The sequence below is a fragment of the Peromyscus leucopus genome, unplaced genomic scaffold, assembly GCF_004664715.2.
Source record: "Peromyscus leucopus breed LL Stock unplaced genomic scaffold, UCI_PerLeu_2.1 scaffold_146, whole genome shotgun sequence".
In the NCBI taxonomy this organism is placed as follows: domain Eukaryota; kingdom Metazoa; phylum Chordata; class Mammalia; order Rodentia; family Cricetidae; genus Peromyscus; species Peromyscus leucopus.
In genome coordinates this window covers 32567-59988 of record NW_023504622.1, presented here as the reverse complement: position 1 = coordinate 59988, position 27422 = coordinate 32567, and the positions used below count along the sequence as shown (strand labels likewise).

At 53.6% G+C, this 27422-nt stretch overlaps 1 pseudogene; it reads right to left on the bottom strand.

Annotated features, from left to right (window-relative positions):
- Positions 1–331: 331 nt before the first annotated feature.
- Positions 332–25672, bottom strand: LOC114690498 (annotated as a pseudogene).
- Between the last annotated feature and the right edge of the window lie 1750 nt (positions 25673–27422).

Here is a 27422-nt window from a genome sequence, read left to right as displayed (position 1 = left end):
TCCCAAACGTCTGACACCAGGGGATGGCCGCCCACACACTGGCATCCTCCGGTCTGAATGCCCTCTGAGGGATGAGGTCCCAGCAGGTGTGTTTTGGGACGAGACAGCTGTACAGTTGGAAAATAGTGGAACTGGATGGAGAGAAGCTCAGCGCTCAGCTACAGAACCCAATCCCCTAGCTACTTTATTAGGCTGGGGACAGTTGTGTTTCAGATCAGGGCCTCTGGGCATAGTGAAGGGCTAGAAGTGCCCTGTACCTTCTTGGGGGAGCTAGCCTCAGGGCCTCGACCGTTAGGAACCAGCGCAGGCATTTCCATCCCTGCGTCTTGCCTCACCCCTTGTCCTGTGACTCGAAGGACCGAGACCTCCGCTTCCTCCTCTTCGCTCCAGCGATCCTCCCTTTTCTTGCTGAGGTTTTTCTTCTGACCCCGCACCCAGGGCCCAGGGCCATCACCTCGAGGTTCTGCTGCCCGAGAGGGCCCTCGCCAGTGCTGCTTGGACAGATTGTCTTCGCTGACAGCGGTGCTGCAGTGTGGGGCTGGGCGGCCGCTGCAGCCAGTGGACCAGACGGGCGAACATCTTCAGCCTCGCTCATCGAGTGCAGGGACAGGCTGCTGCGTTCTGTGGCAGGTGCCAGCAGGTGGCGCCCCTCCGATCCCAGGGCCCGAGAGCGCCGCTGGGCAGCTTCACCGAGATACACTTGGTCCGAGTCAGGATCTCTTTCTTCTCTACGGCAGATATCCAACCCAAAGTCAAGGCCACTTCCCACACCCCTTCCTCACAGGTCAAAAGTGAGCAGAGCCAGGACTCACAGATTTCACCCCCAGAACTCTAACTCACTAGCTCTTTGAGAAACTTGGAGCACCCCCTCAGAACCTGAATTTCACTTGTAAATGGGATTGCAAAAATGAAAACTCCCGGGCGCTGCTTCAGAGATTAACTGAGACACTGGGAGTCTAGACTGGTGTCGTAAGCCTGTAATCTTGCTCCTCAGGAGGCTGAAGCCGGAAGATCAGAAGTTCAAGGATGCCTGGACATGGTGGGTGCAGCATGTCCTTTAATCCCAGCACTCGGGAGGCAGAGCCAGGTGGATCTCTGTGAGTTTGAGGCCAGCCTGGTCTATTAGAGTGAGTTCCAGGATAGCCTGGGCTACATGATGAGACCCTGTCTTTAAAAAAGGCCTGCCAGCTGGGCAACTTAGACCTAATCTCAAAATAAAAAGCGAAAAAAGGGACAAGGGATAAGCTTAGCGGTAAAAATGCCTATTGTATGTGAGACCCTAAATTCAATCTCTACTAACTCCCTTCCTCCAAAAAACCCCAAACAGTTTGGACAGTGGTTTTAGTCTATTTGTCTAGGGGCAGAGATTTGAATAGAATTAGCTAGAATCCAGTGGGCAGGGGTGACAACTGTCCCTATTTTAATTTCTGATTGTTCCCCATCGTCTGTGTGTCCTTAGGCAGGTGGCCAGTCCTTCTGGTACAGCCAATGAACAGATGGGTACCTTCAGCAGGGGCAGAGAAGAGGAAGGAGCTTTGGGCTTGGTCATCTGAGCAGTCTAGACAATGTCAGGCAGTGGGGGCCAGGGCATGTGACGTGAAGGGCACACCCACCTTTCTGGGACAGAGGGATCTCTGACAGGTTCTCACTGCTGTCCGGGGAAGAGGTGATCTGGCTGCCCAGGCTGTCCCGTGGAGGGGCCTAGGGGATAAACCGTTTTGGAAAGAGGAAGGCCTTGAAGACAGCAGGGACCCCACAATGCACTCTGCAGAGGCTGTGTGGCCTTGGGGGTGTGCTAGCCTTGGAAGAAATCCACCCACTGCTGGGCACCCAGAGCTCACCTGCTGGGTCACCAGGGTGCCCACCTGGATGGGAGGTGGAGTGGGCACAGAGGAATTCTTTGCCTGCCAGGCCTGGGACTGGCCTTGAACACATGGTAGGACTCACTGCAGTTGGCAGAGGAACAGGAGGCAGCTGTTAACCAGGCTAGTCATCCCGAGTCTAACCCCACCCTAGAGAGAAACTGTTGGTGCCAAGGGGAGAGAACCCACAAATCCTGGCTGCAGACCCGTGCCCACCACCTCACTATGCTTCTGGCTCCATCATCCCCACTGAGCCCTTTTCCAGGGCTGACATTCCTCACACAGGTTAGGGAGCTATCAGCAAGTCTCACCTGTCTGTGCCAAGTGGGGGTAGGGCGTTGTTTTGGGGGGCGCTGGGTCTCAGAACTCAGTGTCTTCACACTCTCCAGGTCAGAGTCCGGGGTCAGTGTGGTCCCCGATCGAGTGATTTTAGGCAAGGAGCTGTCCTGTGGGTGTATTGGGGGTGGGGGTGGGTCAATGACAAGTCCTTGTCACTCAGTAACAACACAGAGTGACAAGCTATAGATGGGCTGGGTGACCGGAGGGCACCGGCGCCTATGAGCTGGTCCCCTGCTGGGTTCTGCTAGGCAGTCTCAGGTGGCACAGCTCAATAGCCTGGTCCAACTAGAGCATTAGGTCCACTTTTTCCTTGATTTTTAGAAATCAGTTAATTAATATTCCATCTGTTTATTGTTTGAGACAGAATCTTGCTGTACAGACAAGGCTGGGTATCTTTCAATCCTCCTGCCTCAGCCTCCCAAGTGTTGGGATTAAAAACTATTCTATTGACTAGTGATCACTTGTGAGATCTCAGATGGCCAGTCCTGACCTTGTGACCCTAGGTTGGACAAGTGTCAGGCCAGATAGTAAACGCCCAGAAATGGGAACCCTCACCCAGGTTTGGCAAGCAGAAGGTGGGAAAGAGAAAACAAAAACAAAAACAAAAGCCAACTGTTGGAACTTGGCTGGCTTGATGGGATCCCCATGTCAGCGCATTTAGGCCGGCCCAAGCGCCCACCTGCAGGGCCCTGGAGGCCACGCGGTCCATGATGGTGGCCCGCTCCAGGCTGCCTCCTCTAGCTCCGAAGGTAGACTTCATAGAGTTCCTCCAGGTGCCGAGGAACCTCCAGATTGTAGTCTGTAGGGGGGGAGGGGAGCTGAGGGCTCGGCATGGGCTCGAAGGCCCTCAGACAACGGCCAGGCCTTGCGGGCGGGGCGGCCCTACCGTCGATGATCTGCCGCTGGCCCTGGATGATCTCCTCGCAGAGGCTGCGGGCTGCTCCAGGAGACGTACAGCCTCGCGGCGGTGGCGCAGGCACTGTCGCGGAGCAGAGCGTGCGACTGCATCTCGGTGTTTCCACCTCCAGCTCGTGCACTCGGCACAGCAGGCTGAGCACCTCGCGCTGCTCCTCCGAGCCGATGCGCCGCGGCAGCGTCTCTTCAGGCTCCGGCCCCGCGCTCGCAGCTCCCGGCAGCGCTGCTCCAGCGCCAGCTGGGAGGGAGGGAGGCACCGGTCAGCGCTGGGCCAGTCCTGCCGGCCCAGCCAGGCCCTGCTCTTGGGCTTTCTGACTGGCCTTCAAAAACTTATTTTGCGTCTTGCAACTATTCGGCGCTTATGTGCCCACGTGACTCAACCATGCCCTGCGACAGCCCTTATTCCTCCACAAGAAGGTAAAAAAAATCTGTTATTATATTGACTACCATCTTCTTAATCCTTGCTTTATGCCAAGCATTAACTTAACTTCCAGAGACTCCTTTTGGGCATCACCATGGGTGCTCCCGTTTTAGAAACGGGAAGTATGATACATACAAAGACGTAGAAACTTGCCAAGGTCACCCGGGGATTTGTGGCTTGAACTCTCAGGCCTCCCTCTTCCCCAGCCAACCCTCAGCCTCCTCGTCCTCACTCCCCCTGCCTGCCCCCAAGCCAGGATACCTTCTGCTTGCGCAGCTTCTTCTGTTCACCCACCAGGGCGGCGATGTTTTCCCGGGCTGAGGCCACGTCTGGTGGCTCCAGGTTATCTGGCTCATCTCCTGTGTCTGAGTCCTTCTCACTGTCCTCTTTGGTGTAGGACTCCTTCCTTCGCTCCTCCCCGCCACTTGAGAGCCCGACGTGACTTCTCGTGCTCCCAGCTGCCAGCGGTCCCCGCCCAAGAGAGACACAAGATTCAGCTCATGGGGGCGGGGCATCGTGTTTCTCAGTTCCAGGCTCCTCCATGACAAACCTGAACCTGGGCTGGGCCTGGAGGGTCCCGGGACAGGGCAAGCATACCCCGCGATGGTGAGTAGGTGACGGGAGGTATCAATCTGGACTTCCATGGCCTGGTTCTCCAGCTCCAGCAGACGCCGCCGCACATCCATCTGCTCGTGGAAGGCGCTGATGAGCTGCTCCCGAAGCTGTCCCATTTCTGCCTGCCCCTCCTGCCCTTCCTGCCCGCTGTGGAGCTGTACCTCAGCTGGGGAGTGGGAGGGGTGTGAGCTCAGGCGGACCTGGGGCTCTGTCCCCCCAGTTCCTTCCCAGGTCACTGCTTCCATTTCCAACTTCTTGGATTCCTCTCCTCCCACCCTCCCCTCCCACACCCGTATCTTCAGACGGCTGCCCAAAGACAGCTCTGGATCTTCTGCGTGGATCGAGATTTGTGCTAGTAGCCCTCACAGCATCCTTGTGCCAAACTACAAAAGGTGTCCCTGTTTCTCTGCTGTCTTTTGGGAAACCATCACAGCCACACAGCAAGGCTCAGTGAGTGGTACGCCTCCTAGCGGCTCGCAGGGCAGCCCTCCGTATAAGAGCCTCAGATCATCCCATCCCATCTCCAGCACAGCAGAGATGGGGTCCCATTTAACGCTGGGGAAGGTTCCAAGATGTGGAGTAACTAGTCCGAGGCCACTCAGCCAGAGGAGCCAGGGGTTAATGCTGCTGCTGGTCCTAGAACCTCATAAGGCTGCCCCGAGAGGGCTGCTGGGAGCATCTCCCCCTCCAGACCCACAGGACCATATATATGCATACCTTGGATATGGCGGATGTCACCTCGCTCCAGTCGGCCCCGGGCCTGCCCCGCCCTGCCTGCTGGTCGATCTTGCACTTTAGTCTCTGGATCTCACCTCGCAGGTCAGCAATGATGCTAGTGTACTGAGCGATGTGGTAGGAGACATTGAGCAGGTTCTGCTTCACCTGCAGGGAGTCCAGGTTAGGGGTGAGGGGGGTACAGTCACCCCAGGAGCCAGGCCTGCCTGTGGGACCTCCCTTTCTCTTCCTTCCCCTTTGCCAGTCCTTTTCAATGGTATCCATGGCCTCCTTGCCTCCATCACCACAGGCCTGCTCTCACATCTGCATGCCTCGGTTAGACTTGTAATCCTAAAATTCCAGCTCTTGCTGTCAACCTCAGTGGCTCCCTATGGCCTAAGGAGCCATACCTTCTCCTGTAGTGAAGTCTTGCCACTGGGATTCTTTTCTCTTTCTTTCCAGATTTTATCTTTTGTTCTCACTTTATGTGTATACATGTGTGTCTGTGTGGAGTGCGTGCCACATGAGTGTGGGTGCCTGAAGAAGGTGTAAGATCTCCTGGAGCCGGAGTTACAGGCAATTGTTAAGTGCCTGACGTGAGTGTTGGGATCTGAACTCGGGTCTTCTGGAGGAGCAGCAAGTGCTCTGAACCGTTAAACCATCACTCCGGCCTCATGATATTTTTTTTCTTCTTGGATTCTGTTTCTGCACGCGTGTCCTGTTCTAGTAGGCAGTTCTGCTGGTCTCTCCACAGCCACAACAGACAGCTCATCTCCACTTCTCATTTCCCTGGTTTGCCTTGGCACCTACTGATAGCATCAATTAAATAATTACCTGCTTTTTTTTTAAAGATAGGTCTCATGTAGCCCAGGTTAGCCTTGAAACTCATTGTGTAATCAAGGACGACCTTGAACTCCTGACTATCCTGTGTCCACCTCCTAATGCTGCATTGCAGCGTTCACTAGCTTGCCAGGGTAAGCGGCTTCTGCCTGGCTAGTCACAGTCAGGTGACCTGTCCCCGTGAAGTTCCGAGACCGAGTGACAATGTTGGGGGAGTTGTAGATATTGGAAGAGGGCTCACTGCACACCACTTCAAAGTTAGCCATTCTTCGCTCAACGCTCACAGAGGCTAAGACTGACTTCCTGACCAGAGAACATGAGTTTGACCATGAGCTTGAACCAGGCAGACTCAGCTCCTGTTGCCCTGTCCTCAACTAACTGTGAAGTCACTTTATATCCTTAAGCTTCATGATCCTAAACTGTATGGTGGGAAGCTGTAACTCCTGCCTGGCTCAGAGTGGCACTAGGTAAGGGAGCCTTTTACTGTGACCACGGTGGTGACATGCTTTGGACATACAGAGGACTGAGCAACCTCTGAAGAGGAAGAGGAGAGCAGAGGGATGGAATGGGGACAAGCCCGGAGTGAGAGGCACAAGAGTGGCTTTGGGGGCCAAGGGCTCCAGGCAGGGAGTCAGGGGCTGGGGGGTTCAGGGAAAGGGCCTGGGTAAGGAGTCAGTGCAGAGAGAGCGGAGTGCTGGCAAGGGTCCCCACAGGACTTCAAATCTCGGTCCAGGAGGGTGTGCTTGGGGCAGTCCAAGGGCCCTCACCCGAGTCTTAATATTCTTGGCTCTGCCGGCGTTTAGGTCAGGGTATTCCGGGACTCCTCAAAGGCAGTGCTCGCTGGACTGATGTGTGGCGATCATCACTGTGCGGCTGTTCCCCCCTAATGAGTCCTGGGGGACAGAGATGTAGCTAGAAGGCTTCCCTGGGTAATACATACATGAACACACACACACACACACACACACACACGTGCATGCAGGCACGACATGAACACATGCATAGAGTGGTGGTCCTTTTCAATTATGCCCACTTTCCTGGCTTGTGGATGCAGTCCTCATGTCATGGCAGGCCGATGTGGGCCTTCACAAACCACAGGCCTCTGCTGGGATCTTGTTTCAACGATGTCATAGTTTAAGCCTACAGGGAAACTCTCTAACCTGTCTGTGCCCGGGTTTCCTCATCTGTAAATGTAATACTTCCTAACTCACAAAGCCACTAGGGAGGCTTTTGGTCTGGTGGGAAGAAGCCCTTAAATACAGCAAAGCATGGGAACTCACTGATACCAAGTCTATAACTGAAAGCCAAGAGTGGCCATGTCATGAGTAAGTGGTCCCCCAAAGCAGCTCCATTGGTAGGTAATAAGGCTGACCACCACAAAGGTCCCAGATCCAGGTTCTCTTTGACTCACAGCTCTGGGAGGAGGTCCTAGCACAGCTCTTATTCCTTCTCTACCCAGGGATATAGACAGCCCCTGCTGCTTGCAATCAAATTTCAGATCAACCGTGGCACACGCTGTTTCAGCTTAAGGGAGTCTCAAATATGGCACGAGGCATACTGATACATAATAAACTTGGCGATTCATCTGAAATCCAAGTGGGGATGGCTGTGCATTGTTTATGTGTGGTCTGGCAGGCCCACTCTTAGGGCCAGTGCCCAGGCCCAGCTTGTTTGGGTACCTTCAGGAGCCGGGTGAGCTTGCTGTCGGTCGGTAGTTGATGTACTTATTGCCGCCCTTGTCGCTCAGTGCGTTGATGCAGTTGCCCAGGGCAAGCAGAGAGCGGTTGATGTGGGCCCCCTCCTTCATGCGCTGCCCCCGGTTCTGCGTCTGGGGAGACAGCAGAGGACACAGCCATGGCCTTGGGGGTAACCCACTGAAGCTTCGTTCAGCTCCCTCACAACACCCCAGTGACCCTGGTTACAGAACCGCGGCCTCTCTACCGAGGTCCCTGATGGTAGAGGCGACAGGGCACGGAAGGAGGCTTTCCTCAGCCAGTCCTCTCTTCTCCCCGTCCCTCTTTCCCGGAGCAGCCTGTCCCTTCAAGATGTCAGGCCCATTGCTCAGCCCCTCACTCTGGGGGACTCCACTTGCACCCTGACATCCTTGAGACACCCTCCCTTCCCAACTGCCCCATCCAAAGCTAGCCTCTCCCTGAAGACCTTCCTCCTCTGAAATCTGGCCTCACCTGGAGGGCTATCACCCCTCCCCTGATTGCTTCTCTCTGGGGGGCCCTCACTCCTCTGTACCCTTGGAGCAGGCCTCACCTGGGAGGCACGCTCAGAGCCGGCCAGGTCAATCATGAACAGGCGGCCTTGCCGCACCTCCTGTAAAATGTTCTTGACCCGGCTGCGCTGGCGGACTGCCACCTGGAGCACTGCGTGGGAGCGGAGAGGACGTCTGGTTGGCAGCCGTGGGCTCCTGTGTCCTCTGCCGGTTCCCCTTCATCAGCAGCTGCATGATCTGGGAAGGAGAGATGGAGGTGACTTTGGGGGGACCCTGTAGAGAGAAGCCTGAGGTTGGTGGGAGAAGTCCAACCTGTTAGCTTTCCAGGGTGGGCTAAGGGACCTGGACAGTCCTCTCCAGGCAGCTCTCTGTGTAAATGGAGAAGCTGTGTGGCCTGGCTACTTACTAGGGTGAGTATGTTAGAGTGTGATGAGTATGTTAGGGCGTGATGAGGGTTGTGACTTCTCTTGCCACCGCTTAGGGTATCTCTGTCTCAGTAGCTCCCTAGGTTTGGTCCCTTGTCCTGCTCCCCTTAGAGTGATTGTCCTGCCTACAGTCCCTAGCCAGTTGCTGGAGACTTGCCTCCTTGGCATTGATGGTAGAGACTTCAGTGATTCCGGCCACCTGGATCACCCCTTTGGAGTCCTCCCTCAGCTCCAGGTACCCCAGGGCGGGTTCAGCAGGTCCCGGATCATCTCATTGTAGATCTGATGGACAGCGGGGGAAGGAGGAGGGAGATGAAGGACAAGAGGTCCAGGCCTGGAGCAGCCGAGGGGTTCCCTCTCCCCTAAGAAAGGAAGGACCACGCGCTTCTGTTCACTGGAGCCAGGCCCAGTGTGTGTGGGAGAGAAATCCTAAGCCGGAGAAGCACTTCCTTTCCATGATGGTAGAGGCTTCAAAGCCAGTGTGGCAGGGGGGTTCAGAATCACCCGGGGCTGCCTTTGCAGAGAGGCCAGCTCCGGCTGGACACATGGACCTGATCCCTGCCAGCCAGATGAGGGAGCTCAGCTTGTTTGCTAGGCAACCTTCCGGCTGCTTCTCTTAGGTGCCCATCCCCCACCTCAATCAAGGCAAGCCCAGCTGGCTGAGTCAACACCTGCTGGCTGCTTCCCTCCTACTCCTTCAGAGCCATTGTCACCCGGAGATTATCAGCTCCCAGGGGCCAGATGGAGGCTGGCTTGCTGGCTTAGAGGCCTCCCCCACCTCCCCCCCCTTCTGTGACCACCTCTCAACCCACAAAGTCCTTAATGGGAAGACGTTTGCTTAAGGCAGTTCTCAACCTTCCTGATACTGTGACCCTCTAATACAGTTAGTTCCTCATGTTGGGTGACCCCCAACCATAAAAATTATTTTTGTTGCTACTTCATAACTATAATTTTTGCTTACTGTTATGCCATCATAATGATACCTGATATATTCAGGATATTTGATATTCGACCCCTGGGAAAGGGGTCATTCCACCCCCAAAGGAGTTAAGATCACAGGTTGAGAACCACTGGCTTAAGGAATGGGCTCAAAGGATTAGGACAGGTAAGCTTTTGAGGATGGTAGCCCAACTGCTTGCTGCCCAGGCTACTGTGAAGTGCAAAACCACGTTAGAGCCAGAGGGTCCCAAGTTGGAATCTCTGCTCTGTCATCATCGTGTACCATAAAGGCAGTTGCCTAACTTCTCCACGTCTCTCTCTCTCTCCCTCTCTCTTCTCTCTCTCCCTCTCTCTCTCTCTCTCTCTCTCTTTTTTTTTCGAGACAGGTAGCTTTGCGCCTTCCTGGAACTCACTTGGTAGCCCAGGCTGGCTTCGAAACTCACAGAGATCCGCCTGGCTCTGCCTCCCGAGTGCTGGGATTAAAGGCGGCGTGCGCCACCACCGTCCGGCTTCTCCCTCTCTTTTTTAAGATTTATTTATTTATTATGTATATAGTGTCTGCCTGAATGTATACCTACATGCCAGAAGAGGGCACCAGCTCTCACTATAGATGGTTGTGAGTCACATGTGGTTCCTGGGAACTGAACTCAGTACCTCTGGAAGAGCAGCTGGTGCTCTTAAACCTCTTAGCCATCTCTCCAACCCCTTGTTTTTATTTTTTGAGATGTTTTCTCTGTGTAGCTTTTGGCTGTCTTGGAAACTTGCTCTGTAGACCAGACTGGCCTTGAACTCAGAGATTAGACTGCCTCTGCCCTCCAAGTGTTGGGATTCCAGGCATGCACCCTGAGACCTGGCTCTTGAGTCTTAATTTTTATCAAGTGGGGCTAATGCTATACATGTGGGGTGGGCAGCAGACATACTGAGCACCCCAGGAAACTGCCAGTGACTGGCTCTAGGGAGGTGGACCATCCTATCGTATAGGCCTCCTGTCGAAGCCTAGGGGGACTTACCTCCAGGTAGGACATGGACACCTCATACTCCATGTCATTGCTGGTCTCCTCGATGGCTCGGAACAGGTCATTCAGGGTCCGAACATAGATGCCCGGCTCATGGTCAGTGCCCAGCATGGTGTAGGTCTTCCCACAGCCTGGATAGGACAGGGTGGTGGTCAGCAGGGCAGGAGCCAGGGGTGAAGCCTTATTTTTTTTGGGGGTACTCTGGAAACCCTGAGCTGTCGTCTGTGAGGATGCACCCTCCTAGATGGCGGAGGAAATGGGGGCCTTTGTGGGAGAAGGGTCCTGGGTGAGAAAAAGGTTTGGATCATTCCCATGCCCTGTTCCTGAGCCTACTTGGCCAGGCTGGTGCTCTGACGAAGGGTGAGGGGCTTGGTTTTCAGGGGAGACAACAAGGGTGCGGCAGTCCTTGACTATGTCTGAGTTTCCTCCTCACCTGTAGGGCCATAGGCAAACACAGTGGCATTGTACCCTGAGATGACACCTTCAATGAGGCTCTTGGTGGTGGCCTGATACACCATCTCCTGCAGGGGAGAAGAGACTTGTTGGAGGTCTGAGACAGGACCAGGTTCTCTCTGGGAACAGGTAAGTGTCTGTCTCTGGAGCCCTCAGCCAGAGGTAATTGAGTGGGCAAAGTGGAGGAAGGGAGTCTCTGCTTACACCCCTCAGGGTGACACCAGTCTGCAAGAGGTTCAGGACACCGGAGAAGCCTCTTTTACAGGCGGCTCCCCCACCCCACCCCTGCTCTGAGGGTGCAGAGTCAGCCCCTGGGAGCATCTGAGCATCCGGAAGACAGACAAGATGGGATCCCTGGGAGGGTGTCAGCTTTCTCGAGCCTCTCCTACACCTGCTCTCCCTGTCCAGATGGGCTTCACAGTCCTTCTTCTGGCCCACGGAGGCCAGCTGTGGGTGTCTCAGTGGCTACTGTATGCAAATTGGTATGTGAGTGCTAACCGAGCATGTTTCTGCAGAAAGCCAGGTGTGCGGCTCTGCAGGTGTACAGGCAATCTGCCATGCGGGGTCAGGCCATGCAGATGTGCAGGGGAGGTCACGCAAGTACACGTCGACGTTCACAAATGGGCAAAGTTCCAGAAAGCGGATCGTTGAGTGAATGTTGGAGAAAAGGTGGCAGGGCCCCCTGAGAATCCTCCCTTGCAGGGCCAAGTGTGAAGGGGTCTTTCCTGTGTTTTTCAGACCATGCTCTCCCTCACCTGGGTGGCAGTGAAGTCAAACGCCACGTCAAAAAGGTATGACTTCTCCCGGGACCGGTGTGCCCGCAGGATGTCGTCAGGGTCCTCCATTGGGTCCATGAGAACCACCATCTGCAAATGTCCCCGAGCGGGGAGACCACAGTCACCTGGGGTTCCCACAGTCTGGAGACCTTGCCCAGCACTATCTGCTCTCTGGGCTGCAGGAGACAAAGCCTCTTTGGTGATGAGTGACTGTCGCCTGAAGATGTTACCATCCCAAAGGCAGCAGAGAATGCTGTGTATGTGTGTGAGGGGTGGCATGTGAACCCCAGATCCAAGGCCTCTTCCACAAACCACAGTACATTTCCCATGCTGTCTTTGCTGATGGAAAAACTGCAACACTGCTCGTTGTCACAACACACCTTGTGACAAGATCCATGTTGCCTACCACACCCCATCTCTAGCACGGCCTTGCTTTATCCCATTTCAATAGCAGCAAAGCACATACTCCCGCCTGCCAGGTGAGGAATTCAGAGTCCAGAGATACTTTTCAGGCTACACACTAGCTTGTGGAGGACAGAACTCAGAACCCAGGACCTGGGTTCTGAACCAGAAGACTTTTTTCCCCTCCTTAGACAGGGTTTCACTGTGTAGCCCTGGCTGTCTTGGAACTCTCTTTGTAGACCAGGCTGGCTTTGAGCCCAGAGATCCTCTGCCTCTGCCTCCCAAGTGCTGGGATTAAAGGCGTGTCCACCACCACTCTGCAAATCCAGTAGCCTTAGCTGCATCTCTGCAGCTCGGTGGCCCTTGGACCCTGCCTGACCCTCCATGACTAGCCTCTAGATCATTGTAGAACAAGGCAGGTTAAGAGCTGCTGACAGCTGGGTGACATGTATGAAAAGAGCAGGTGGGCTTGGGTCTCTCCTACGTGAGCTTAAAATAACTGCATCCCTGGCCAGGACCTAGGGCTAGAGAGACCGCAGGACCCTAGGCTGGCATTCCAGCCTTGTGCATTAGGGTAGCTGTACTCCATGTATGTGTGTATACACATGCACCAAGGTGCAGAACGGGCTGGCTGGGTTTCTCCCCTGTTCTAAGAACGATCTCTGAGCCCACTTCACTCTGGCCAAGCATTCTGCCCAGGTCCCTGTGCTGAGCTCTGCTGAGGGCCCTGAGCAGGAATACAAGGCAAGCGGCTGAGTTCTCGCTAGGGTTCCTGGTCTAGGGTAGGGTTTTGAGATAGGAAACATCAGAAAGCACTCAGGTACTCTGGGGTGGGGGGTGTTTGAGTTTCAGGGGAGGACAAAGGGAGTAGGCATAGAAGAGGACACTAGGGACATGCTCTGGATCCTAGCCCTGCCTCTCATTAGCGGAGTGGCCTCATGCCTGCATGGGGACCTGCCTGAGCCTCTGTCCCCTCCCCAGGGAGGAAATGGTGTGTCATCTCCTTCAGGGCTGTGCAGAGCCCCTGAGACAAAGTGTGTGACACACGCCGAGTCTCAGTGACCCTCTTTCTAGGAGCTATGAAGGAGGAGAGTGGGCATGGAGGCAGGGGAGGGGCAGGGAGGGTAAGTCACTAACTGCCTTAACCCAAGACGCTGCTATCAAGCGGAGGGTGGTAAAAATGAAACAAACAGAAGACAGGCTGAGAGCGGGCAACATCGGTGGCTCCCTTACACAGTGTAGGTACCCCTGAGAGCTGCTGGCACCTGGAGTGCCGGGCACGGTTCCCTAGACACCAGACTCTGCCAGACAGCCAGGGGAAATAAGCCGTCCCATGATCCTTACTTAATGAGGTGGGGCTGTTCCCAGGGGCCAGATGGTGTCTTGCCTTAGAGTCCATCCTCTACCAGGAGGGGAGGGGCAAGGAGAAAAGAGGAGGGACCTTCACTCCCAGTGCACACCGCCAGTACTCCTGGTGCACACTAACATTTGGTCTTGGGCAAATGTTAGTTGGTTTTTGGTTTTTTGAGACAGGGTTTCTCTGTGTAGTTTTGGTGCCTGTCCTGGATCTCACTCTGTAGCCCAGGCTGGCCTCAAACTCACAGAGATCTGCCTGGCTTTGCCTCGTGAGTGCTGAGATTAAAGGTGTGCACTACCACCGCCCAGTCAAGCACTGTTTCTTTATTTTTTCTCTTTTTCCTTCTTGTCTTGTCTGTTAGCCTTGTTAGCTTTGAGCATAGGGCAATCCTCCTGCCCTCAGCCTCCTGAGTGCTGGGATGACAGGCATATACCACCATACCCAGCCCCTCAACATGGATTTCTCATTATTACTCTTAGCCCGGCATCTCGTTGCTTGGAAACGGCAGAGCCAGAGATTGGGAATTCTGGGCTACTTGGCTCCCAGGCTGGTACCAGCGCATTCTCTGAAATTCTTCCCTAACCTCTCCTGCTTCCTCTGCTGTCACAGGGGCTTGTGGGGGGCCTTAGCAGTTTTCATGTCTAAGCAGCCCCCACCCCCATTCCACTTCTGCTCACATTAGTGCTCATTCCATCTGAGGGAATATGATGCAGTACAAGGAGGTAAACTGAGTCCTCACAGAGGGCCAAGCAGGAAGGGCTGGATTTCACAGGGCAATTAAAAGAAGGTGGAGACAGTGGCCATGCCCCCACTTCACCCCTCCCAGGGAACAGCAGGAGAGCCAGGGCTCATGACTATTCCAAAGGCCTTGTGAATAGGCCAGGCATGGAGATGCGGAGGTGACCGAGGCTGATGATGAGATTGAAGATAAGGCTGTAGGAGACCAGCCTACATGCTCAACTGAACCCAGGAGCTCAGGACGGTCCCAAGTGGATCCTATCCGAGTCCCCCAGTCAGGCCTGAAGGATTTAGGAGGACAAGGGCCTTGGGATTCCCAATAGACTCCACTCCACATTCCATGTGCTGGGATCAATAACACCCCCCCCCCACACACACACACACATACACCCCACACACTGGTCACCTGGATTAGCCTGCACATGGGCTCTCTGAATTCACCTGACCTCAAACATCTGCAGGACCCCTTCTCTGGTTCTCCAGGGGAGGGTGACTCCCCAGGAGACAGAAATCTCTGCCAATCAGATGGGGCTCCTGGTGAGCTGGTTGGAGGGGAGGATCACAGACAGGCTGGGTGGTGGCTTTGTGCAGGGAAAGGCCACCAACTCTGGTGGCCCTTCCCAGGTGGCTAAAGGCTAGCAGCCACTGTGATCTCTGTGCAGAATGACTGGGCTTGCACTGCTCCCTGGGGACTTCATCTGCCCTCAGCCGCTGGTCTCTCCTCAGGGCATCAGCCCTAAGGCTCTCCAAGCCTTCTGTAGGGTTTGATTCCTATCCCCGGCTATCAGCAGCTTGAGCCCTGCTCAGATCTCAGACCCAGATGAAGATAAACCCCGGCTCTGAGGGCCCTGGCATGGGTCTCCAAGGGCTGCAACAGGAGCAGAACCAGCTATTACAACTGTCATCTTGGGTACTGGGGTTCCTGTGGACACAGAGCCTCAAACTGGGGTTTTCATTAGGGGAGGGTGAACAGCATGTATTGTCACCCCCCATAACACATGGCCTTTATATAACTTTCAGACATTGCCAAGTTCGCCTGGACACCCAGTTTCTTTGATGTTGGAATGTTCCTACAGCAGAGCACTGTCATCCCACCTGCCACCACCCCACTTAATGAGGGCTTTGTTTGGGCTCCATCTGTCAGGACCCCCCTCCCATGCCAAGCCCCAGAATATCACTGTTGTGCCTGGCCACCACAGCACACAATGGAGCCCTTGTGCCCCTTGACCAGGTGAACCAGAGCTGAGCCAGTAAGGATTGGGCAAGAAGTCTGGGCTGCCATGGAGACTGACTTGGGGGGTTCAGACTACAGCAACTCATTTGTGGAGCACCTACAGTGTGCCCCAAACATGGGAAAGGCCTTAGAGAAACTGAACCATGAGGCCTGGTGTCTTGCTCTTCTGACGCTCTCAGATTCATGACTAGGAGAGAGCTGGTGTATGGAAGAGAGACCCCCCAAATCCTGCCTGGACAGGAAGGCAGCCTGGAAGAGATGACATTGGTATTGTATCTTCAAGGATGAACGAAAACATCCAAGAGAGGTGGTGGGGTGGGATGGGAGAAGAACATTTTAGAGAAACACATGAACAAGGTCAAGAGGTGCAAAGCCGGACATGGTCTTCAGTCTCTAGAGAGAAATGCATGGTGGGAAGAAAGCCTTATTTTTGCCTTTGGTCCTTCTTGCTGGGTATCCTCACCGTGCTGACCCAGGGCCTGCTGTGAGCCCGCAATGACCCTTTGAATGTCACCCTGGCTGGTACACAGCGTATGCCCAAGGACATTTGCTGAAGAAGGCTGCTCTTGGAGGCAGTCTGGGTGTACCAGGCACCACGTTAAAGACTTGGCATCTCATTTTCTGTGGCTTTCTTTCCTTCTAGACAGGGTTTCTCCATGTAGTCCTAGCTGTTCTGGAACTCTATACATAGACTAGGATGGCCTCGAACTCAGAGATTCACCTGCCTCTTCCTCTTAAATGCTGGGATCAAAGGTGTGCGCCACCACCGCCCAGAACCACCGTACTCTTACTATGATCTCATCCTCACTTAAGTAACTACATCCATGGGTGTGTATTTCTTGAAAAAAGCCCTTGTTTAAGATCCTAGAGTTAGGATTCCAACATATGAACTTGGGGTGGAGAAGGGGGACACAATTAAACCTCTAGTGAGTGGGCTTCCCCCTCACCCCCGCCCCCCACAGCTGTCCACCCAGTCACTCACTGGGGGCAGCAGAGATGGGTGAGCTGAGGAGGAGGAACCCGGGTCCTTGGAACTGAATTAATTTGCATCTAACCAACCAGTGCCCTGCACTGAGAGCACAGTTTAATGTGGTCCACGTCTCCGCAGCCCAGCCACAAAGTGCCAGGGAGCCAAACCTGACGGCTCCTACCTGTCATCCACGAAGGAGGCAAGAGGCAGGAGGATCACAGGAAGTTTGAAGCCAGCCTGGTCCACACAGGGAGACCCTGACTGGAAGAAACAAACAAGACAACCACAGCTCTGCCTAGGTGGAAGGTGGTTTGGAGAAGCTGGAAGACACAGCCATCTACGAGCCCACCCGAGGGGTCTGCACAGCCTTCGGGCCACCAAGCCTGGGAGACAATAAACTGTCGTTAAGGCCACACAGCCCCCCACGCACTTCCGTACACATTGCAAGCTCACGCACGCACGGGTTCCTCAGGGCAGCTCCCCTGCCTTACAGAAGTGGGTGTGGCCACAGCCCAAAGCTGGTGTGGCACCGGCGCCAGGGCCTCTCACGCCCTTGGCCAGGAGACTTCACTGAAGACGCAGGCGAGAGATGGTAAGAGAAGAAGTCGGGCAGCCCACCGGTCTCTTTCCCCATCCGTGAACCCCTGCCCAGACTTGAATGACACTCACCCTACACACCCAAGTAGCCCCCTCCGGGGCCTCAGCTGCCCTGCAGCCCTTGGGCTTAACTCGGCAGAGGGCAGGGCAGCTGTGGGCCTCCCCTTCCCGGTCTTCACTCTGGCCTGGCTCTTCGCTCCATGCAGATGTATGTTATCAGGAGTTCTACAGTCACCATTGGAGGTGCTCCTTTCAGATCTCAGAGACAGTGTGTCATGTGACCTTGAGTGTGCTTTGAGCCCAAGACATCACTTCTGTGGGGGCTGTGAATCTGGCCCAGTTGGAGGTAAAGGGGGGACTATCAGGGCTGAAGCCATGACACAGGAAGCCACACTGACACCCCAACCTACTCAGGAAGCCTCAGGTGGCCTCTGGCTTCATCCTCAGTCCAGAGACCCAGGCTCACAGTCCCTGTATACTGACAGGTGGAAATAGAACAGAACCCCGATTCTGGGTGGCTGTCAGACCTGCAAGACTGATTCCGGATTTTTGTTTGCTAATGAGAACATCTGTTGCCGGTTGTATTTCTAGCTGTAGACACAGAGATCAATGAGCCCTCACAAAAGCAGACTTTGGTGCCAGGAAAAGCAGAGCCCACTGGGCCCATAAGGCCACCAAGCCTCAGCCAGCTGCGGAGGGCACAGCTGCATTTGGCTGATAGCCTAGTCAGGACCTCATCTGATTCCAGGACTCTGAGGAACCCGAGGCTCCAGATGGTGGGTGGCGTGACCTAGAAGGTAGTCTGATGTGATGTCTCTCAGGGAACCTGCTGATTCCTTTATCACAGACCCCCAAGGGATGCTGCTTGTAAACCACAGATTTCCCAGGTACCGCCTAGAATTACATAAAATCTTTGGAGAGGTGGGCCCACAAGTCTGAAGTAACAAGCACCCTCTCCTTATACCAACCCCCAACTGCTAGGTGTAGGAATCCTTATAGACTTGTAGCATTATCCACCAGAGCCAAAAAAAAAAAAAAAAATCAGAAATAACTCAAATGCCCATCAACTGTTGAATGGGTAAACAAGTTATGGTATATCTATACACTAAAGTATTACTTGGCCATGAAAAAGATTGCTGTTCTGGTACGGGCTATAATATTCATGAACCTTGAAAAATGTTACACTAAGGAAATGAAGCCAGACATGAAAGACCACAGAGAGTTTGATCCAATCACATGGACATACAATGGGATAGAGAGATAGGAAGCAGCTTGTGATTGCCTGGGGATGCAGTAAAACTGGCTCTACCCCCTGTTCGTTTCCCACTATGCTCTGCTCTCGAGGAACAACAGAGCCTCGGAGCCTCTCTGGATGGCACGGAGAGCCTCATATTCCCCTGTGCCCAAGGCAGCAAGCAGGCTAGCTCCAGCTGTGTCTTTGGAATCTGCTGCTTTATCCTGTATTTGTTTCTCACAATGGCCTCCGTGCCTGGTCTCTAATCCTCTCCACAGCTCTTGAGGGAGGTGGCAGGTGCTCTCTCTCCAGTGCTCTGACAGGAAACAGAGGCCCAGGGAGTCATTAGCGGCCCTCAGGCACCCAGCCAGGGATGACAGCCTTTGTGCCCCATGCCACCCTCCTGCTTTGCCCTTTCCCCTCCCCCATTGTTCTGGCCCCTCTGCCGGCCTCCTGGAGAGCCCTTGTGTGGTTCCACAAGACTCCAGAAACAGTCAGTCGGACAAGTGCTAATTATGGATTATACATATTACTGGTTGATTTAAATCCTGCAGATAAACACAGTCTGGGGAGCTGGGAGGAGGCCTTGGGAGGGGTGTATGGGAGAAGAAAGTGGCTACTTGTCCCGAGCACCACCCCTAACTGGCATACTTTCGAGACCCCTTCTGATTTCTTGGCCTCCTTGTGTGTGTGTGTGGGGGGGGGTCAGTTTCTGGCTTCAGGATCCATCTCAGCCCATCTGCTATTAAGGCAGGAGATCCAAACACACCCTTCCAGGAGGGCGCCCACTGGGAGGCAGCCACAGGGGACTGAGGAGAGCTCTGGCAGGGGTTTACTCAACCCTGCAGCCAGAGCCACCCTACAGTTCAGCCTTTGAGAGAAGTAACTCTTATGCCCCCTTCCTTAGGGCAGCCGCCATGTTTAAGCATTCATACAGACCCTCCGATGAAGACTCTTCTAACAGAGGCAGGAAGATCACTAGGGCTCTGTGATTTCAGGCCCTGGAAGCCACTGGAACCAGCCCCTTAACAAATCCAAGACCCGCTTCAACTTTCCCAGAATCCAGACGTACATTGGCCTGCTCTCTTCCTTCCTTCCTTCCTTCCTTCCTTCCTTCCTTCCTTCCTTCCTTCCTTCCTTCCTTCCTTCCTCTCTCTTCTTTTCTTTCTTTCTTTCTTTCTTTCTTTCTTTCTTTCTTTCTTTCTTTCTTTCTTTCTTTCTTCCTTCCTTCCTTCCTTCCTCTTTCTTTCTTCCTTCCTTTCTCTCTGTCTCTGTCTCTGTCTGTCTCTGTCTGTCTCTGTCTTTCTCTGTCTCTGTCTCTATCTCTCTCTCTCTGTCTCTGTCTCTCTGTCTCTATCTCTCTCTGTCTCTGTCTCTCTCTGTCTGTCTCTCTCTGTCTCTGTCTGTCTCTGTCTCTCTCTATCTCTGTCTCTCTCTCTCATTTTAATTTATAATGAGACAGAGTCTCATCATGTAGCCCAGGTTGGTCTCACATTTGCTATGTCCATGAGTTTCTGATCTTCCTGCCTCTACTACCTCTCAAGTGCCAAGAGTACAGATGTGCCACCATGTCCAGTTTTCTTGTGGCGATGGGGATTGAATCTACGGCTTTGTGCGTTGCTATGCAAACACCCTAACAACTAAGATACAGCCCTGGATTCCACACTGGCCTCTTGATGTTCAGGGACTTTTGCCTGTTGACATGCCCTCTTCTGTTAAATCTCATTGCTACAGGCTACCAAGCTCCAGATGTCCCAAAAGGATATGCTCAGTCCTAAGGCAGGCTCAGGACCCCTCACAGTGACTGACATCAGTGAGTAACTGTGTCCCCTCCACTTCTCCCTACTTAGGACCCCATGGACACGTGGGCTATGGAGGTTACCCACTATCTGCTGATGACCAATGTGCTAGCTGAGCTCCTGGGAGGGACTGTACTATAGCCTTGGATCACCTTACTCTGAGATGATACCCACGGAGGAACCCACTCAGCTCTGAGGAGAGACAGGAAGCGAGAGGCAGGACCTACCACCCAAGGCCCTAAGGAGTCTGCTTGGCAAGCCCCTCAGAAGGGCCAGGACACAGAGGCCATGGCAGCCCCAGCCCCAGGGATAGTCACCATACCTGACCTCTTCTTCAGAAGGGGCAGGGCACTGTGCTGACCACTGTGCCCAGCCACATCACCATTGCCATACTGTCCCGGGTTAGCTCCCAGCTCATCCCACTGCCCAGCCATCATGCCCGACGTCCTCAGAGAGAAGAAAAGAGAGAAAACTGGCCTGACTGAGCTACAGTCCCGAGCCCTCCTCTGGGCCAGGCATCCCTGGAGAGGGACAGACGAACAGCAGGGTTCTGAGAGGGGGACGGGGACAGGGTGCTGATTAGAGCAGGAGGCAGTGAAGTCTCTCCTCCATGTTGGTTCTTGGATTCCCGTGACTTAAAACACCTAGTTGCCAGGGCCTAGGTGCCAAGCGGCGGCTTACTCAGGAGGCTGTCAACTTGGCTATTGTTGTCGCCACTCCCAGGCGGCAACCAGAGGGGCTAGGCCAGGCCCTCCCGTACAAACCCCTGGGGAGCTGAGGGCAAAGTGTGCAGGGGGCAGGGTGGAGAGCCCATAATGCTTAGACAGTGCTCTGAGAGCCTCGGCGGACAAAGAAACAGACTGTTGGGTTGGCCCAGCTCTGGCCTGGTGGGAGGTGTAGCTCACTGGGGTAAGCTGGAGCCAGGCCGGGCAGCCCTCCCTCTGCCCTCAGAGACAGAAGGAGCCAGTGTCTGGCAGGCGTGGGTACTTAACAGGGACTGTTCCCATCACTTCATATTGATCAACCCCCAAGGTGGCCGGAGCCAGGAGCAGCCGAGAGAGACACCATTGTCCCAGACCACGAACCTGATATCCTTGGAGGCAGATGGACACATAGGGAGTGGCCTTGTCTCCCAAGTGCTTCGACTCTCCCAGCCGTCTCCTCTCAACAGCCCATACAGCAGCTCTGGGGGAACCCCCTCCTTACAGACCAGAACTGACATCCATGGAGCTCTTCCTGTGCACCAGGCCCTGGGCAGGCACCAGTAAAGACCTTCCAAAGAAGTCCTTTTGGGGGTCTCGAAAGAAGGCTCAGCTGGTGAAGTTGCTTGCTGCAAAGTCTGATGATCTGAGTTCGATCCCAGGGAGCCACAGTGGGAGAAGATTACCAGCTCCCCGAAACTGCCCTCTGACCTCCAGACATGCACCGTGATGTGCGTGCATCTGATCCCTAGCCCCACTCTAGCATAAAAATAAAAGTTTTTTTTTTTAAAGAAAGGAAGGAAGGAAGGAAGGAAGGAAGGAAGGAAGAGAGAGAGAAAGAAATCTTGTTGTAGAGTGTTTGCCTAGCCTGCACAGAACTTTGGGTTGAATCCTCAGCATTTCATAACCTGGGAAAGGTGGTACACACCTATAAATTTAACACTTGGGAGGAAGAGTCAGGAAAATCAGGTTATCTCTGGTTATGTAGTAAGCTCAAGGCCGGTCTGGGTTATATGAGACCCTGTCTCAAACACACACACACACACACACAACATCAAATACCACAAACCAGTGAAAAAGAAGACAGTGGGCTGTCTTCCCCACTCAGAGTTGAGACTCTTACGCTGTCTACACACATTCTCTCTGCCCCTGCTCACCATATGGGGTTCTTCCAGGCACCTCCATTTTCCCCCAAGGGCTTTGAGGAAAAGAGCAAAGGAGAAAATCATTTGGGCCTTGCTGAGCCCAGCCCAAAGGACCTGGCCTGGGCAGCGTCTGTCCACAGCTATTCTCAGCCCCGCAGCTCTCACTCCATGCTCCCTGACCCTGGAGCCCACCTCACAGGCAGTGAGCCCTGGCACTCAGAGTAGCCAGCCACACAGCTCTGAAGCACAGGCAAGGGCCACTGTCAGGCTGCCACACCAAACCTGTTCCAGTCCCCACCATTGTGCCCAGAATCACTCTAGTACCTGAGTCTCCAAGTACCTACCCAAACCAATACAAAACAGACATCTTGACCATGTTGACCAAGAGTTTGGTTTGGGCCTACCTTACCTCATGCCTCTTACCCCCTTCCTTGAGCCACAGTAGCTTTTTCTCGATGATGAAGTTGCACTGTGGCCCCACCTCAAGGGTCTTGCACACTGCAAATCCTTCTGGTTGCAATTTTCCCTCTTGAGTACATCCCTAAAGATCTCTTTATCATCATCATCATCATCATCATCATCATCATCATGTTATTATTCTCATTATCATTTTCAAGACAGGGTTTCTCTGTGTAGCCCTGACTGTCCTGGAACTCACTCTGTAAACCAGGCTGGCCTTGAACTCACAGATCCACCTGCCTCTGCCTCCTGAGTGCTGGGATTAAAAGTATGCACCCCCACCCAGCAAGATCTCTTCTTTATAATTCACTCCAGTTTCAGTTAAGACAGGATGTTGATTTGAAGCACATGGTAGCATGGGATTCCTGATCCTCCTGCCTCAACCTCATGAGTGTTGGGATTACAGACACATGCCACCATATCTGGGTTCATCACTACCTCTCCTTGTCTTTTTCTTTCTCCTTTTTCACGTGTGTGTGTGTGTGTGTGTGTGTGTGTGTGTGTGTGTGTGTGTGTATGTATTTGCCTTTGCATGTATGTGGGTATGAGTGCATTGAATGCACATGTACACGTCTAAAATTGATGTCAACATTTACTGTATTTCTCCTGAATTACTCTTCAACCTTCTTGGATCACTCTTCCACATCATACATGAAGACCTCTCAATCAAATCCAAAGCTCACCGATATGGCTACTCTTGTCAACTAGCTCACTCTGTGAGTTCCCTGTCTCTGCCTTCCAAGACTGCCACCACACCCACAAACATTTTTGTAGCATTTCATGTGGGTTCTGGGGATCCAAACTCCTCATGCCCATGCGGAAGCGTTTTAACCATTGAGCTGTCTCCCTAACCCCTCTCTTAAGGGAGCCTCGGTCCAGTGCCCCTTACTCCTTTCCTGGCACCAGGCTCTTTTTTTTTTTTCTAGCCCTCCTAGGTTGCAAATCTTCATTTGTTTTGATTCTTATGAGCGCCTCTCCCCATAGTAAACTTCTGCAACAGAAGAAGGGCGGGGCTTTTTCATGTTGGAGGGCTTTCCTAGTTCCCAGCATGCTTTAGGTTCCTTATGAATAATTATTGCCACATATGCCCTCCCTCATCATGGTGACATGAGGACCAGGAGAGCAGACAGTAAAGGGCTTTGCCAACTTTGCATGTTCTAGAGGTGAGCTTCTGATAGACCACCTGAATATGTGCTCTGTGGATAGCAGGCGTATTTGATGGGAAAATTCACACCATGCACACCAAGATATATTTTATGTTCTGGGCCCACCAGGCTCTGAACGCCCTTAGCTTTCCTTGGCTGATTTAGGAAGTCTTCCCGGGAGAAGAAAGCTTGGTGATGCTGTGGATAGCCCACCCAGAAGTTGCTGTGGTGAGATATGGAGCTCTTGCTGTCCTGCCAGGTGTGCCAAGCAAGCTGAGCAGGGCTCCACCCTGCGGTGCCTGGCTGGGGCCCCAAGTACCTGCTCGTCCACCTTGTGAGCGATGAGGGTAGCTCCCTCCTCCAGCTCAGCCACGTTGATGGGCCGGACCCTTAGTGCCACCTGGAGGAAGATTAGAGCCCTGGGTTAGGAGGACCACACTTGGCCATGGAGGGAGGGAGGAGGTCTTTGAGTTCCTTCCCCAACAGCCCTGTGTTCTCCAGCATCCAGCCATCTCTGACTCAGAGTCGAGGGCATTGCCTAAGGCAGAGGGCAGCAGGTCCATAGGGTATCTGGCTGAGTCTGAGTTTATGTCTCATTTCAAAAGCCTGTACCTCAGGGGGAGCCCCAGGGGAGAAACTGTCTACACAGGCTGCATCAGTCACATGCCCAAATTAAACACTTGCTACTCCCTTTGGCTTAAATCTGGAGTCTTGGGGACCAGGGCCAACTGTCTGCATCTGTGAGTGAGGTGCTGCTGGGAAGGGTGGTGGGTTATGACAGGAATGGCTTGGAAATTATGATGGGATAGACATCTTCTTGTTATCCTAACAACCTGAGACGCATCCTAATACTCCAGGAGAGTGTCACCAAGGATTTTCTTTGCTCTTTATTTCCTGGCCAGTGAGAGAGATGGTGGGTCTTCACCCTATACATGTGTCTCCCAAAAGACAGAGTTGGAGGGGGGGAGTTGGAGAGATGACTCATCGGTTAAGAGCACTGACTGCTCTTCCAGAGGACTCGGGTTCAATTCCCAGCACCCACATGGCAGCTCACAGCTGTCTATAACTCCTCTTCCAGGGATCCGATTCCCCCATACAGACATACTTGTGGCAAAATATTTATGTATATAAAATAAATATTTTTTTAAAAAAGAAGAACAGAGTTAGGGAATGGGGAGATTCTCTTCTGCTGGATGCTAGGTGGACCTAAAGGGTCCTCAGTTCATTTCATCTGCACAGGCTGCCAGATTGTCCTTATCAGCCTCCTGGCTGGACCTCCTTGCGGGAGGGAGAACCCTCATCCCTGCCCTAAAGACAATGAACATTCTGAAGCAAACCCTTTCAAAGAAGCCCTTTTTGCAGCCAGTGAGAGTGCCACAGAGTCTGGGACTGGCCCCCGGAGCTGGAAGCAAGCTTCCCTTCTCTTTGTAGAAGCAGGTTCCCTACATAGAGGCGGCATTGTAGTAACATTGCCCTGTCATCTGGCTACCATCATCTTCGGCTGCTGCAGGACCATTTGCACAGATCAAAGGCTAGGGGCTAGGAGAGGAAGATCTCCACCGCTCTCCCAAGTACCAAGGCTTCTCCTCGTGGTTTCAGCCTCCATCACTGATAGCCAGGAATCTCTCTCTGTCTATGGTCCTACCCCTATCCTCCCTGCCATATTTTCATCCACCACAGGCCAGGAGACCCTAGAGACTATTCAAGTGGCTTCCAGCATTTCTCTAAAATATCTGGAGTCCTGATTTAGACAAAGCCTGGGTTACAGCTGGTAACTCGCTACTCCAGACTTGGTGCTGGCTCTGTTTTAGTGGGGGGCTTTTATCTTCCTTATCTGTGGCTCCAGTCTTCTTTAAAGCAAGACCTGGCTGGGTTTAAGTTCTCTCGTTCACTGAATACTCCCAGCTTTTTTCTTAGGCAATAGCTCTGGCCTCTTTTGGGTCTTGACCTCTGAGTCTTGGCCCAAAGAAGGCTCTTCTTGGAGGGAGGGAAGTGGGGTGCTAACTTCTCAGCTTCAGGAGGTGCCATCATACTTCTGGCCACCTGTTGTCTAGAACTTGGGCAGAGTTGTTCTGCACAGTCCCAGACCCCCGTCTCTCACGTGTCTTCTCAGTGGACATTAATGTGTGAGGCTGTCAGGTCCCAGGATTGGTGGAGGGGACCAAGAAGGAGCTTGGTAGGGGGTCTCACCATGAGCTGCTGGTCCTTGGAGTCGCCATTGTCCTTCATGATTGCGGCAGGTGGAGAGCCTCAGGCCGCGACAGCTGGCATGGCCGAGACGCACCTCCACCGTGGTCACCTCCTCGGGTCGCTCTTCCGCCTCCGCTGCCTGACAACCCGAAACCAACAACGCGCCTGCAGCCCGGCGCTGACCAGGAGGCGGGGCCGGGAGGGCTCGGCCGGCTCAGCCCCGCCCCCTGTGCTCGCTCCGCCCCCTGCTTTCCGCCCCCTGAACCTGGGTGAGCAAGATGTCTCCACCCAGAACGCCCCTCGGGCTTGCGCTGCTGCTGCAGTTACTGCTGCTGGTGCTGAAGCGCTCTGTCAGACTCAGTGGACTCCGGCCTCAGCGTCCGGGCCTCCTTCCGGCCCAGCGGCGTCCGTTTGGTGGCTCCTCCGCACACACCCGTGCCCAGGCTCGCGGCTCCTGGCTTTGTCCTCTGCGCTCCCGGCATCCGCCTGGCACGCGACTCGCTGGGAGGACGCACCCTTGCCCCGATCATCTGCTGCCATCCTGACTGTTGCTGGGGCGTCTCCAGAGCGCTCCCGGCAGCCTCGGTTTCCATGAGCGATGCGGGCATCGCGGCTGTGGAGGCTAGTGCCCTAGGGTGTGGATGGCTGCACCCACTGTCCAGAGGCAGAGAGGATGAGCCCGCGGGTGAAGAGCTGTGCCCGCACCCTGTGGCACCTGGCTTGGTGGGATGTGTCTTATGGAAAAGTCCCCTTGGTGTTGGCCCACTAACAAACCACGCCTGAGGCATAAACCCAGAATCTAGGTCAAAATGGATGGACCCAGACTGCCTGCCAGGCTAGCACCACCCAGGAGAGTCTACCGTGGCCCCAGGTTGCATTTGACTTAGGTTAGTTGTGGATGTGGGTCAACACAGTCAAGCTTACTTAAAACATTCTGAGGGCCCTCTAGATGGCACGTCCTGTAAGGGAGCTTGTCCTGTAAGGGAGCTTGTCCTGTAAGGGAAGCTTGCGATCAAGCCTTACTTGAGAGTAATTCCTGAAACAATTCCTGAGACCCACGTGGTGGAAAGGCCAGAACTGACTCGCAAATGTTGTCCTCTGATCTCCACATGGGCACCCTAGTACATATGCATAATACATAAAAGTAATTTTTTAAAGTAAAATATTTTTGAGGGGGAGGAGGGGGTTGGAGTTAAGAGCTCAGGAGTTAAGAGCACATGCTACTTTGGCAGAGGACCTGAGTTCAGTTCCCAGCATTGATATCAGGCAACTCACAACTGCCAGTAACTCTAGCACCAGTGAACGGATGCTTCTGACCTAGGCTCCTACACACACCATCACCACCACCACCACCACCACCACCACCACCACCAACAACAACAACAACAACAACAACAACAACACACACACACCATTAAAAACGAGTCTTTGAGCCGGGCGGTGGTGGCGGTGCACGCCTTTAATCCCAGCACTTGGGAGGCAGAGGCAGGCGGATCTCTGTGAGTTCGAGGCCAGCCTGGTCTCCAAAGCGAGTTCCAGAAAGGCACAAAACTACACAGAGAAACCCTGTCTCAAAATAAATAAATAAATAAAAATTTGTCATTCCTTTAAATGATAAGTTTCTTAATTAATTAATTCATTTATTTATTTTATTTATTTATTTTTAGGCAGTGTTTCTCTGTAGTCCTGGCTGTCCTGGAAAGACCAGTCTGGCCTTGAACTCAGAGATCCCCCTGACTCTGCCTCCTAAATACTGGGATTAAAGGCATGTGCCACCACCCAGCTTGTTTTATGTTTTTTTTTTCTGGGTTGGAGAGTTTCTTGAAATTAAAAAGCAAACAAACCCCCCCCCCCCCCAAATAAAAACTGCATCGCACAGTTCTCCACTGTGAACTTTGTAGATGACAGCATC